This window comes from Athene noctua, chromosome 10 (assembly GCF_965140245.1).
Source record: "Athene noctua chromosome 10, bAthNoc1.hap1.1, whole genome shotgun sequence".
Classification (NCBI taxonomy): Eukaryota; Metazoa; Chordata; class Aves; order Strigiformes; family Strigidae; genus Athene; species Athene noctua.
The window spans coordinates 4997449-5009720 of NC_134046.1; positions in this window are offsets into that span (position 1 = coordinate 4997449).

A 12272-nucleotide genomic window follows, 5' to 3' on the forward strand; every position below is an offset into this window, starting at 1 on the left:
GTTCTAGCTTACAGACACAACAGGAAAAAAACCCTACGTGTGTAAGAAGGGGCTTTAAAGACAAGTAAGCATCACCTGCAGTAAGGCTGAAATCTCTAACCTTGGCAGAGGTAGAGGATATCAATACTGAGGCACTCAGACCTGGTGCAGTCAGTCTTGGGAACTCATGGAGGCAGCACCCGGACCAATCTGTCTTGTTCAGGGCAAAATAACAATGAAGATGGCCCCATGCTGGCTTAAGCAGACTGTAGAGCCTCCAGCAGATCCTGGCATTCATTCAAGCAGTCAAAGTCAGCTACTATGCTGTCAATACTCAAACTAGCTAGAATAAGCTATGGTAATAACGTGTCTGCTCACAGGGCAGGCCCGTTTCAAGACAGGAGTCTCAGGCTAGGTCTGCCCTGCAGCCCACACAGCCACGAACCGTAAGCACTGACTCGATAAACTGCAACGGTGCAAAGCCCAGCACAGGCTGCAGGCTCCGCTTGAGAAGCTGCCCCAGCCCTTCAACAGTTGCTTTGACCTCCAACTGTGCTGATAACAGCAGCAACACCAAGGAGCCTGAAGGGAGTGTGGGTGCTGGGGATGCTCTGCGGACTCTTGCTAGCCAAGGGGAATGCACCTTCGCTCCTCTGATTGTGCTGGTTGTTTCCCTGAGGACAGTGACACAGGCCGGGGCAGGGCAGTCACAAGGGGGAAGAAAGATGAAGCTGTGTTTTGTATCTTATCATTGTTGTTTAAGTGACCAGTTAAGCCAAAGTCTGTAAGTGCTAGATAGGAATAACACCTACCTGATCTGAAAACGGGAGCCTCGGTGACTTTCACATACACTGCAGATAGGCAGTATCTTGCTTGGGCATAGATGCACGTATTAACACGGCTATTACTGCCAGTGTCTGAGAGGGCAGCTGCCCCCATCTGCACATCCAACAGATGCACAGATGCTACTGGTACCTCTGCTAGCGAGATAAAGCCAGACAGTAATATCACCAGACTCCAAGCTAGCTTTATCGAACTAGCATGGAAACTAGGGACATATGTGGGGCATGCAGGATCTCAGGAGCTGCCCTCACAGATACTGGCAGTAACACTGTCAAATGCTCAGTTAAGGGTTGAGATGGCTGCTGTCAAACATTTTGAATGCAGAAAGCAAGCCAAGTTATTTATCTCATTTTATTTACAGTAATAGGGGACTGTTGAACAGCATGTGAGTGCACTACAATAAAATCAATAGAGAATATTAAAAGCAGAAATAAAGATCAGCCAACCTGAGGAAACTACCAACTTGAATGAAAGGATGTAACAGGAGGGCAAACTGAAGAGCTCAGGAAAACAAACCCACCAAAATAAAAGGGGACAATTCCCGGGTTTGATTAGATAAATCCTGAGCCTTTCATCGAAACAAACTGCCCTTGACATGATGGTTTCTCTGAAGCCTTTAAAGGGAATTTTGCTCAGCAAGTACTTGAAAAGGTTTCACAATCAAGGATCTGAGAATGCATAATCTCCACTTGGTCTGATCTCAGGTGAACGTAATTCCAGAATCTGATTCATCTACACTGTTACTGCAGGACTGGAAGCCAGATTAGAACATCTAACAAGTCAGCAAGTTATTCTGTCCTTTCTGAAATCAACATGAGTTTTGCCATTGGCCTTAAAATAGTGGCAGAAATTCTCACTCCATGTAGAGGGATGTTGGATTTCTGAATATAGGGTCTCCTTTCAGTTGTAAGGAAGTTAGCACGACTGAAAGTTTTCTTGATGGTAAAGATACTCAGATTCTGAGACAAAGTTTAATGGGCAAAGCTCAAGTCTGACTAGAAAAAGTGTTATATGGATCACTGACCCAGGTTAGTCCAGTTTGTGAACATTTTATATGATAATGTACCAAGAAATCTGTTTTTCCACAGCCAAAAGTGTGTTTTCTGTCTGGTTTAACTGGACAGTAAATGAGCTATCAAATATAGCTACCCATTAGTGGAGGTCACAGCAAAACCCACCACTGGTCTTTGCTGAATATCCTCTCAGCAACTGCCTGATCTCCTCAGGTTGTTTGTAGGGGCTGTGTCAAACCAGCTACCTCAGCTCTTAGTGCAGCTTTTCAGACTGCTGTCACTGCAACGACAGGCTAGAGACATCACCTGGCTTGTTTCTAAAGACTGGATAAAATTGGGAGGGCGATACAAAGATGGAAACTTGTAAGCAGGTTAAAATCTTAAAACGGAAACTTTAAAAATTTATAGTTGATCCAAAACAACCCTTGTGTGAAGATCTGACCCGTTGAAAGTTTCTGAGCCTTTCTCAAAGTTAGAGATTTTGAATTATCATTGTTCAGCAGTGGCTGTTTTTTAACTGTCCTTTCCTGCATCTTTCCTTCATTCTTTTCCGCCACTGAATGTCTTAAAATGACTGATCTGAGGGTTCCATTCTTTATTTTTCAATTTTGCTGTTTTTCTATTATTAACTTTTCTTGTTCTGCTGCTTTTCAAAACTTTTATGTCTCTGGTAAAGTTGAACAGAAAGAAATTTTCAAAAGAAACGTGTCAGTCTCTTGGCTGGTAACCGAACGGTTCCAAAAACTTTTCAGCTGCCTGTTTCAGTTCTACTCATCCCAAATAATTGTCCAGGTAATTGAATTAGAAGTAGTTCACATTCCTATTCATAACTGCTAGGCCCAAAGAAAATACCGAGTAATAAAATAGAACTGTGGTTGTTGCTCATACTGAGAGTCCTGTGCAGTTAAGAGGGGTAGGAGGGGGAAAGGTCCATTGGGGAAAATTCAACTTCAGAGAGTTTCTATTAAGGCTGTAAATTAATATTTGCATAAAAGAGAAACTTTTAAAATATGAACATACACACACACACATGCACACACTTGTGCATTTAAAGGAGATGCTTATTTCATACCGTTAAAAATTCTCTGCCACAGAAAGCAGCAATTATTCCAGCTTTGCATATTGTAAACCTGGTCACTGTCATTCTTCCTTTGCCTCCACATGCCTCAATGCCACATTTTCTACAATCGTGGGGAGATTGCCTTGGCTCTCACTCAGCTGGCTCAGCTAATGCAATTCACAGGCCTTCAAATGTAAGCTTGTAAACTATTTAGTTCTTTTTCTCTATAACAGCTTGTCTATTAACAGCTCATTCAATGGAGTAGGGAGAAGAAGCTAGCGAGACCTCTTTCGGTATTGTTCAGCGGTGACCCTGGCTTTCTCAGATTGGTAGCCAATACTCAACTAAACAGTGTTTGTCAGTACATGTTGTTTTGCTGGATAATAGTATATTGTGCTAGCAGCAGTCTGTATTAGTAGCAGGTAACAATGAGCTGGCAAAGTAAGTCTCCTGTGTGGCATGGTAAGGTCATAAGAATGATGTATAAAAATCCAAGAGGAAGCTGGTTAGGATGGTCTGAGGCAGCGCTAGAAAACCTGTGCCACCCTGAGAGATCTTTGCGCTTCCCTTTGTGTATTGTTCAGGAGCCTCATCACTGCTGTTGAGGTTGAGGCGGACTTGGGGAATGAGGATGGTTCACCCCTCAAGATATGCTGCAAGACTTTCAGGCCATATGTCCACTGCTCAGGTCCTGTCCTTCATGAAAGGTGTATTTTGTCAGGATACCAGGCTCATTAAATCCCCGGAGAGGTGTACCCAGGGACTGCCCACAGCGTGGACCGTGCCCATTGTTCCTGGAGCTCCATGGCAGGAGGCTATGCTGTGCATTGCAAGGAAAAACTGTGGTATTGAAATGGCTGAATCCTGCTCACACATTGTTGTTCCATTTTCGCTGTGCTGAGAAGGTGTTGCTGTGCCATGCGATGAACCTGCCGCACATTCCGCTTTCCTAAATGACTAAATCAAATATGTAGTATTTTGTTACTTGATGGCTGAGATTTCCTGAACTTTCCTTAGTGTTCTGTATGGAAATACCAGGTAAATTGGTGGCTTAAGCAGTGTTTAACAGAGACAATTGGGCTTAACACAGATTTCCCCACCAATAAAAATCTTACGCATCTTACTTACAAGCAATTCATTTCTAGAAATATCATGGTTTAGGCTTTGGTTTTTGCCCTGCCAAGTGTTGCAGATCTTATGTTATCTCTCAAACAAACCAACAAGGCTGCAGTACAGAGAAATCAGGTTTCAAAGCGAGTGATTTATGAAACATGAACTTTTCCGTGCGTGCAGAGAGACTCCCCCGTGTGGTACGAGAGCCTTGGCCGGTGCCACGGCCGGCAGCTCAGCTAGCGGGGCTGCCGGAGCTGGGCAGGCTGACATGACGGCAGTTAACATAATTAAATGTGGCCCAGTGAAGACTCCCATGTTCAGAAGTGGCCATCAGTTTGCAATTAATGTTGACCGCTAGAGAATAATGTTGTTCTGTTGTGTTTCTGCTGTAGGAAAAAAAAAAAAAGTGTAATATTTTACTAACTGTGGTGCTCAGGGAAGAATTATGAGGTCTCATATTTCTTTATCATGAATTAGTCTTACAACTTTATTCTCCGTTTCATTTTTTCCCAACAACGTGTCTTAAGATAATACCTTTAATAGATGCTAAAATCTATTTGGACATCATTAGTTATTTTAAAACCTGGACTTCTAAGTTCATGTTGATTAACAGAATAGTTCAAGGTTCTAAACACATTTTAATTGTGCTACCTCTTTAGCTCATTTATGATAAACATTCCCCTTTTTGGCTCAATTCTGTAAGCCCTTTTTTCTGTCTGGAATGGAATGCTTTTACCCCAATACCCCCATAAAAAACTGTTAATTAAAATTTCTTTTACTATCTATTATGTATTTTAAATATATTTTCCTGGGCATGGTCCAGAGGAAGTAACTGTGTCCTTCAACATTAAAGGGCTCGACTCTGCCCTGTATTATACTGGCTCAAATCTACGCGTCAGCTGGATGAAGAGATGTTAGATTTACACCAGCGTAGACGAAGGGAGAATTTGGCCCAAAGTGTTTATTGTTCTCTGGAACTTGGCATCCTCTTCTCCCATTCTCCTCCTGAAATCAACATAAAACAGATGCTAAAATTCTGAAATGTTTTAAACCCTCCAATACTGTAGCTGTGAGCACAGTGCATTGTAACCACCAGACCTTGATGGCACAAAGATATGCATCATGAACATGAAATCTGGGTGGAAAAGATAAGGGCACAGTCTTGCAACTCTTCCAAAGTAGCAAAACACTGTAGAAAGTAACAACTGCATTTTTGTGGTATTTGGTCACATCCCTCCTTGCATTGGCAAAACTTTGACTTGGATCCAAGTAGGTGTAGTTCCAAGAAAGTGAATGCTCAGTCATTTACGTCAGTGGAGTTGTGCCCAGCTACAGTGGATCTATATTTGATGGCAATTGAAAAGATGAATGAAAATCATTTCAGTTGCATTAGGGATGTAAGCTGGCAGGGGTTTGGATTACTGCTTATTCAACTCTTTGGATGGCATCTTTACACTTCCAAGAAACCCTTTTTCGACCAGGCATCAAGAGGAGACAGGATGAAGTCCAGCAAGAAACTGTCTGCAGACAAGTAGCTCATTCTTGTGACACTGATCTTTGGCTGGAGAGTAAGGGAATGGAAAGCAAAACTAGAGAAAACAAAGGATACCTTGTGGGTGTGCTGTACTGCCAAATCTCAGTGGCCTAGATATGTTGTTGGTGTTTAGCTATTTCCATCAGTGCTTATGAGTATGTATTGATCTGACTAGCACTCATGTCTGTGGGGTCACTGTGGGTATCTGATTTTATCCCTTTCTTTGGAAGGTTTATTAATATTGACGCTTCTTCATTTAATTGGGGCACTGGCTATGGAATCCCTTTTTAATGGAATCATATTAGCTAATGTACTGTCTGTCCACACTCAAATGCAGAGTGCTTCACACAAGCCCGTGGCTGAGTAGCTGATAATGTTATAAGGAAAAAAAAAAAAAAAAAGACAAAAAAAGACAAAAAAAAAAAAAAGACATATCTGTGCAACCAGAAAGGAATGGCAAAGACAGAACCATGCTGCAATCTGCAACCTGCATTTCTCTATTGCAACACACGGGGCCCAAAATTAAGTAAAGAGTTACTTGTCTCTGTAACGCACAAATGTTATTTCTTTCCTTGTTCTGTCAAGGCCTCCCCACACACACCCACCAGGGGCTGCATTCATTTCTGGAATATAATTATTCACATCTGTACAAGCTGTTGTAAGATATTACCAACTAAAAACGGTAGCCAGAACATACAAGTTTGCACATCATCTCATACCTGCACTCAAAAAGAGTGTATCTCTGAACAAAAATGGGTTTGGCAAATGTTCCTCTTTAACTTTCTCTTCTTTCCTTAAACAGATTTGGAGACAGGTTCGACCATTTATAGAACAGATTTTCTTTTTCCTTAAAGTGCTCAGCTGGGATTGGCTAGGAAAGTATTTTTTGTCGTCTGCTTGATTGGTCTTTGTGGTGGAGCACTTTCAGAGGCCTGGCTTTGGGCACTGTTTGTAATGGGTTTATATTAGAAGGTCACATCTTGTTACAGAGCCATTATTTTTCGCTCCCCCTTGGGATCATTGCACCCCTGTGACTTCACCCTTCACAAGGAGGTTCTGAAACATCTTTTGGACATCCATGCAGGAAGGCAGGAGCATGTTGCACTAACTCATTTGACAGAATGCAGCAGGAAAATGAAGGAGGGAGAAAGGAACAGCAGAAATTCCACCTTCAATAAATTTATTCATTCTCACTGATTTACTTATAAGGGAAAAGATAGAGTCTGATATTTTGGTGGTAATCCATGATGCCCTTGAAAGAGTCGATATCCCATTGTGATACTGGCTTTCTGGAGTTCTCTGGAAGACAAGGGGTCTGGAATCTGAGGTTATTAGGGACAAGAAGATCGCTCATATGAACTGTGTCTATAATCCATCTAGGTCCAGCACACTGCACCCCTGCTGTTCCTTACAGCAGCTTATATGCAGCCTGAACTCATGCTGCCTGCAAACCCTGCCTGTCCTTGAGTCAACTTTACTGTGCAGAAAAAAACCTGACAGTTTCAGTTATCTCACTGGCAAGCTGCATGATAGTGTTAAAAACATCGAGGCTGGATAGAGCCTTCCCAGTCAAAAGGATTTTTTTTGCTTTTCTGCAGCCGATGTTCCCAGGACTTACACTGAACTCAAATATTACTGAAACCTATACACATTTTTTTTCACCAACAATGAAAGTTCATAAGTCTGTTGTCTGGTTAGTTTCCACCTTATATTCTCCAACACCAGTATATTCCTGACGAGCTACTTAAATGGTAACAGACAGGGACAGGATCCTCCATGCTCATCCCTCAGCTCCAGTCATTAACATGCTTGCTCTGCTCACTGCTACGCTGATAATAGATTTTTCTTTCTTTTCTTTTAACAAGAGAGGATTTGTGAATTAAACACACACTTACAGCCCTAGCAAGGTCATACCACAGGACTCCGAACGACAGTTGCTTCTGAAAGAGAGAAACTCATTGCTGATCAGTCTGAGCCTCCAGTGCGCCAGCTACTAACACACACTTTTACAGAACACGGTCATTTCAGGAAACAAAAGATCTGTATGACTTGAAGATTAAGATGAAGTTTTCAAGCAGGTATTTCAGCATGTGACCAAGTGTCTGTTCTGAATGATTTAGCCTAAGGGTACCCTAAGGTGGAGGCTCCTTTTATAGACCACACAAAAATTAAATTAATTGGTCTTCCAAAAGAATCTTGTGCAAAACCCTGTGGGACACTGCCCAGCCAGGACATCTTGGAGTACCACTCAAGTCAGCGCTCAGATACCCTCATTCATATCAGGCTGGGTGTGCAGCCGAATAATACCTGCAGTAATCTCTGACCTACACCGTATGTCTTTACCTCGAGTTTGCATCACCCATCAACATTTTTCATACATTTTGCTTTACCTGCCTCTCTGGGTTAATCTATTTTTATGTCTTCATAAATCAAACAACACAGCTCATCGCTATGATTATAATGAAATAAAGCTCTTGCTTTTTTTTTTTTTTTTTTTTTTTATCACAGCTACTTTGCCTGCCCTCCACCTCAGTTCCTCAGCACGTTCTCAGACGCCATGTTAAGACTCTCAGAGCCTCACAGCATACTCCGAGAAGAATGCATCTGTCCTAAGGCTACGAGAAAGTAACTCTGCAATAATATAATTTATGAAACTTCAAGTTCAGCATCTTTTTCTTCTTTTTTATGCAAAAGGCTGCTGAGTTAACCTGGAAGTTTATACCTCACATTACTTATAATCTGAAATGTAGCTGCTTCTCGGTTCTTCACGTTGATTTATCCTTTCAGGGCTAGATCCTCACCTGGTATCTTCCCCACAGGTTAACCATTCCAGTGAGGCTGGCTGGATGTAAATCAGTGAAAACTCATCTCTTTCTTTCGAAACACAAAAAAGTGTAACTTTCTATATCCAATTTTTTCTTTGATTTTTATTTCTCCAATCCTTTATATAGTCATTATAGATGTTAAGAAGCCTGTTTTGGAAATGATTAATGCTATTAATATTTTTCTAATTCAATAAACCCTCTCATCTTTGAGCTCCTTGCAATATTTTTCTGCTTTCTTCAGCTTTCCACTAATTCAAACATATGACAAATGCGAGTCTTCATTTCGGTTTTCTATTATTTCTCATGTCTGATCAAATAAATTAACAGACTTTCATTTCTTTCCCAGGAGTGATGCCCATATGTTGATGAAGGCAGCATAAAAATATTACCTGTTCAAACAGGAGGAAAAAAAAAAAGATAAAAGTTATCTTTTATTCAGTGTTCCATGCAAATCAGAGGTGCTGATCCTATTCCTTTCACCTTGAGAGCGCCCACTATGTTTAACGGCAAGGATTGCAACATCTGCAGAACAGCCATCAATCTGGTTTAACTGTGCTGTATTATAACGTCCCTTTACAATCTCTTCATACAGTAGCAGTTATTTTAATCACGCCACAGAACTTCAGTTACTGGGAAAGAGTCAGCTGTCCTGTCTAATGTACACGCTGCCCAGTCACATGGCACCAGGCCGGCAGAGCAGCACGCTGCTAATGCAGTTTTCTCTGTTTGGGTAGTTCAAGATACATCTCCAGGCCAATTTGTACCTGTGTATTGTTGATAGACAGCGTGCCGCGGGCAAAGAGATACTGCAGGAAATGGATTCTCATTTAACTGTGTTTAATTTTGTTCTCTGGATCTCCATCATACGTCTTTCCATTTCTCTGCCACCTCCCCCCTCCCCAAATTGCTCATGTGAAACAAAGCTACATCCGCCACAACGGCTCCTGAAGTGATGTGTGAAGATGCAATGATTGATTTGCCACTCCAGGAAAAGTGGGTCATTGTACACGTTGTACCACAGCATGCTGAACCAAGCGGTCTGTGCCGACATCGGGGTTTTACAGATTTGTTTTTAGAAGTTCAGACCTGAGGGGACTACTGTGAATATCCAACCTGAACACTTCTGGGTTTTGATGGGAGCACTGCCGTGCTAAAATCTTCGTTAGCAGCTTATAGAGGTCTGAAGTCATCTGTGCTCCTCAGGAGACAGTATTAAGCTTATGTGTTTTATAACTTACTTGCATGTTTCCTCTGAGAATGGAAAATATAGAATTCCTCCAATTCTGAAATACGGGGGCAGTTTCAGATTAGTCATTTTCCAGGATAGGAAACCCTAAACTAATGTAAAAATATATTTTAAATATAGAAGGTGTAATTAACAGCTTTTGCAAAGGATTTTGAATCAGTGAGAAAGACAGTGATGCAAACTGCTCTTTGAACAAAATCCATTACTTTCATTCTTCCTTTGTGAGATTGCAATAGTGTTTAATAACTTTTCTCCTGTAATGAGATCTGTTGAAAACTGACTTTTAAGATTGCCTCTTACAATACCAGGGAGCCATCATCTGAAGAGGTAAGTCTCAGTATTGGAGGAGAACCTGCCTACTTATCTGTTGCGTTAGATCAGTAAAGTTAGGAATCCGTTGCTGAAAGGGGAATATTTTGCAGGTTTTTCTGGAGCAGCCCAATAAGCAACTGAGCACAGACGTCACTGAAGAATCCAAAAGGTCAAGACAGGTGGGGATTTGTTTTTTTGGTTTTCACAGGAACAAAGAGATCAGGCAAATTTAGCTCTTAAAATTGTATCTTTGTTTTCATGAGAGTTGAAATCAACCTCCAAACCCCACCTGTTTTGGGAAATGATTTAATGAACAGTAAGTTGGATAAGAACTTTCTTCCAGGCCTATAAATTTTTTGCTTTTTTTTTTTTTTTTTTTAGATAAATCCTTACGCAAGTGCCTTCTCCATTCACTCTTTGCACACCCCAAAGGTTGCTGCCCTCAAGGGCAGAGAACATCTAATCAGGTCCTCGAATCCTTACATTGGTAAAATCCCTATGGGGATAAACAGTTTTGCCGAGTAAGGATTGTACTTTTAACTTCCAACTGTAATTTTTGGCAGGCGCAACCTGGGATGTGGAGAGAAAGTCGAAGGAAAGCCTGTGAAAACACAGGGCCTCCTAATTACGGGCCCTTTGGCTGCAGCATAATCCACTGATTTGGCACCCTGTGCTGCGTGGAGTGAACCTGGAGGGACACAAAACCACGGCCTCTTCCAGAAAAGTCGAAGCAGAGCAGCGGTAAGTCCCCAAGCCCTGAGGGCTCTGCTCTAGTGATCCCTAAATTGAGGCAAGGGAAGAGAAAATCACTGCTATTCCACTGAATAAATATGTCTTCTTCCGAATATCCCTACTCTGTTCCTCCTCCTGCCACCCATCTCGTCTCCTCTGGAAACACCACGGATGTGGAAGGTTTGCAGGTAAGCAAAGAGGAGATGGTCACAGCACATGACAGAGCCAGAGCCGAGCACAGCACGCACTGATAAACTCCTGCCAAACCCTTTCTCTTCTGAAACAGAATCCCCGTAATGGAAATAATTACCAAAGAAACAGGCAAAACCTACTTCTGAATGAAATTTAAGCTTCAGCAGACCACAGAACCGCCAGGAAGCGCCAAGTACAAGCAACCATCCCTTCATCCTGAATTCACACCATTTTCTGTTTCTGTTTCCTGTGCAAAGTTATCAATCACTCAGAAACTGCTGCCGGGGAGGGGGCTGTGGATCAAGATCTGGCTGCAGAGTGCCTTGGGACAGCCTTCACCTGACTCTGCAAAAATATCAGACAGCTCCCTCATTGTGAAGGGGCTCTCTGCAAAAATATAGTATAACGCACGATACTGAGGGAAACTCCAGCAATTTTGCAGGGGACCTCTGGCAATACCCAGAATGATTAGTACTGGGGGAGAAAAAAAAAATAAAAAAAATCTATGAGGTTTGGAGAAGGCAGAAGGGGGTCTCTGGTAATACCCAGTGCAGTATTGAGGGTGAAAAATAAAAGCTGCATGATTTTGTGGGGGACCTCTAGCACTACCCAGAATGATGCATAGTAGTGGGGAGAAACAAAACGCTGTATGATTTTGGTGGGAATTTCTGGCAGTAAGCATGAAGCTGGATGATTTTGTGAGGGCCCCCTGGCCATGGGCACTACGGTGCTGAAGGAGAACTGTGTGGTTTTGGGGGGGTGGGGGGGGGAAACACTTCTGACAACGAGCAGAGGGATGTACAGAACTGGGGGGAAGGGGGCCACGGCCACCCAAACCCCCCCGCAACAGGCACCGAGGGCGGCACAGCGACACGAGGAACTTGAGGCAGACACCGCCTGGGCGAGCGCCAGGTGCGGAATGGCGAACGCCGGATTCCCACACTTTCTCCCAAACCCGCCGCTGCTGGCAGCACCGCCCCCCCCGCACCCCCCCCCCCCCCCGCCGCCTCTCAACTCCGCGGCAAAGGGGCGGGCTCCGCGGACAGTGCGCGGTGGGGCAGTGGGGCGGGTGCCGTCCACACGGGCGAACAGACACACAACAGACACCCCCCCCCCCCCCCCCCCCCCCACACACACACCCCCCACACACCCCAAAACCTCCCCGCGGCGGGCAGGCGCGCTCCCGCCCCGCCGCCGCGGCCGCTTTAAGGGCGGCGGGGGCGCGCCGCCGGGGCGACCGGCGCGCCACCGCCTCGCCGCGTTTCCCTCCCTCTCTCCCTCCTCCCTCCCTCCCTCCCTCCCTCCCTCCTCTCTCCCGCTCCCTCGCCCCGCTTTAAAGTCTCCGCCAGGATCCGGGCTCGCCCGCCACTTCCTGTACGGCAGGATGGAGCGCGCCGGGGCCCCGGCTGACCGCCGCCCGCCC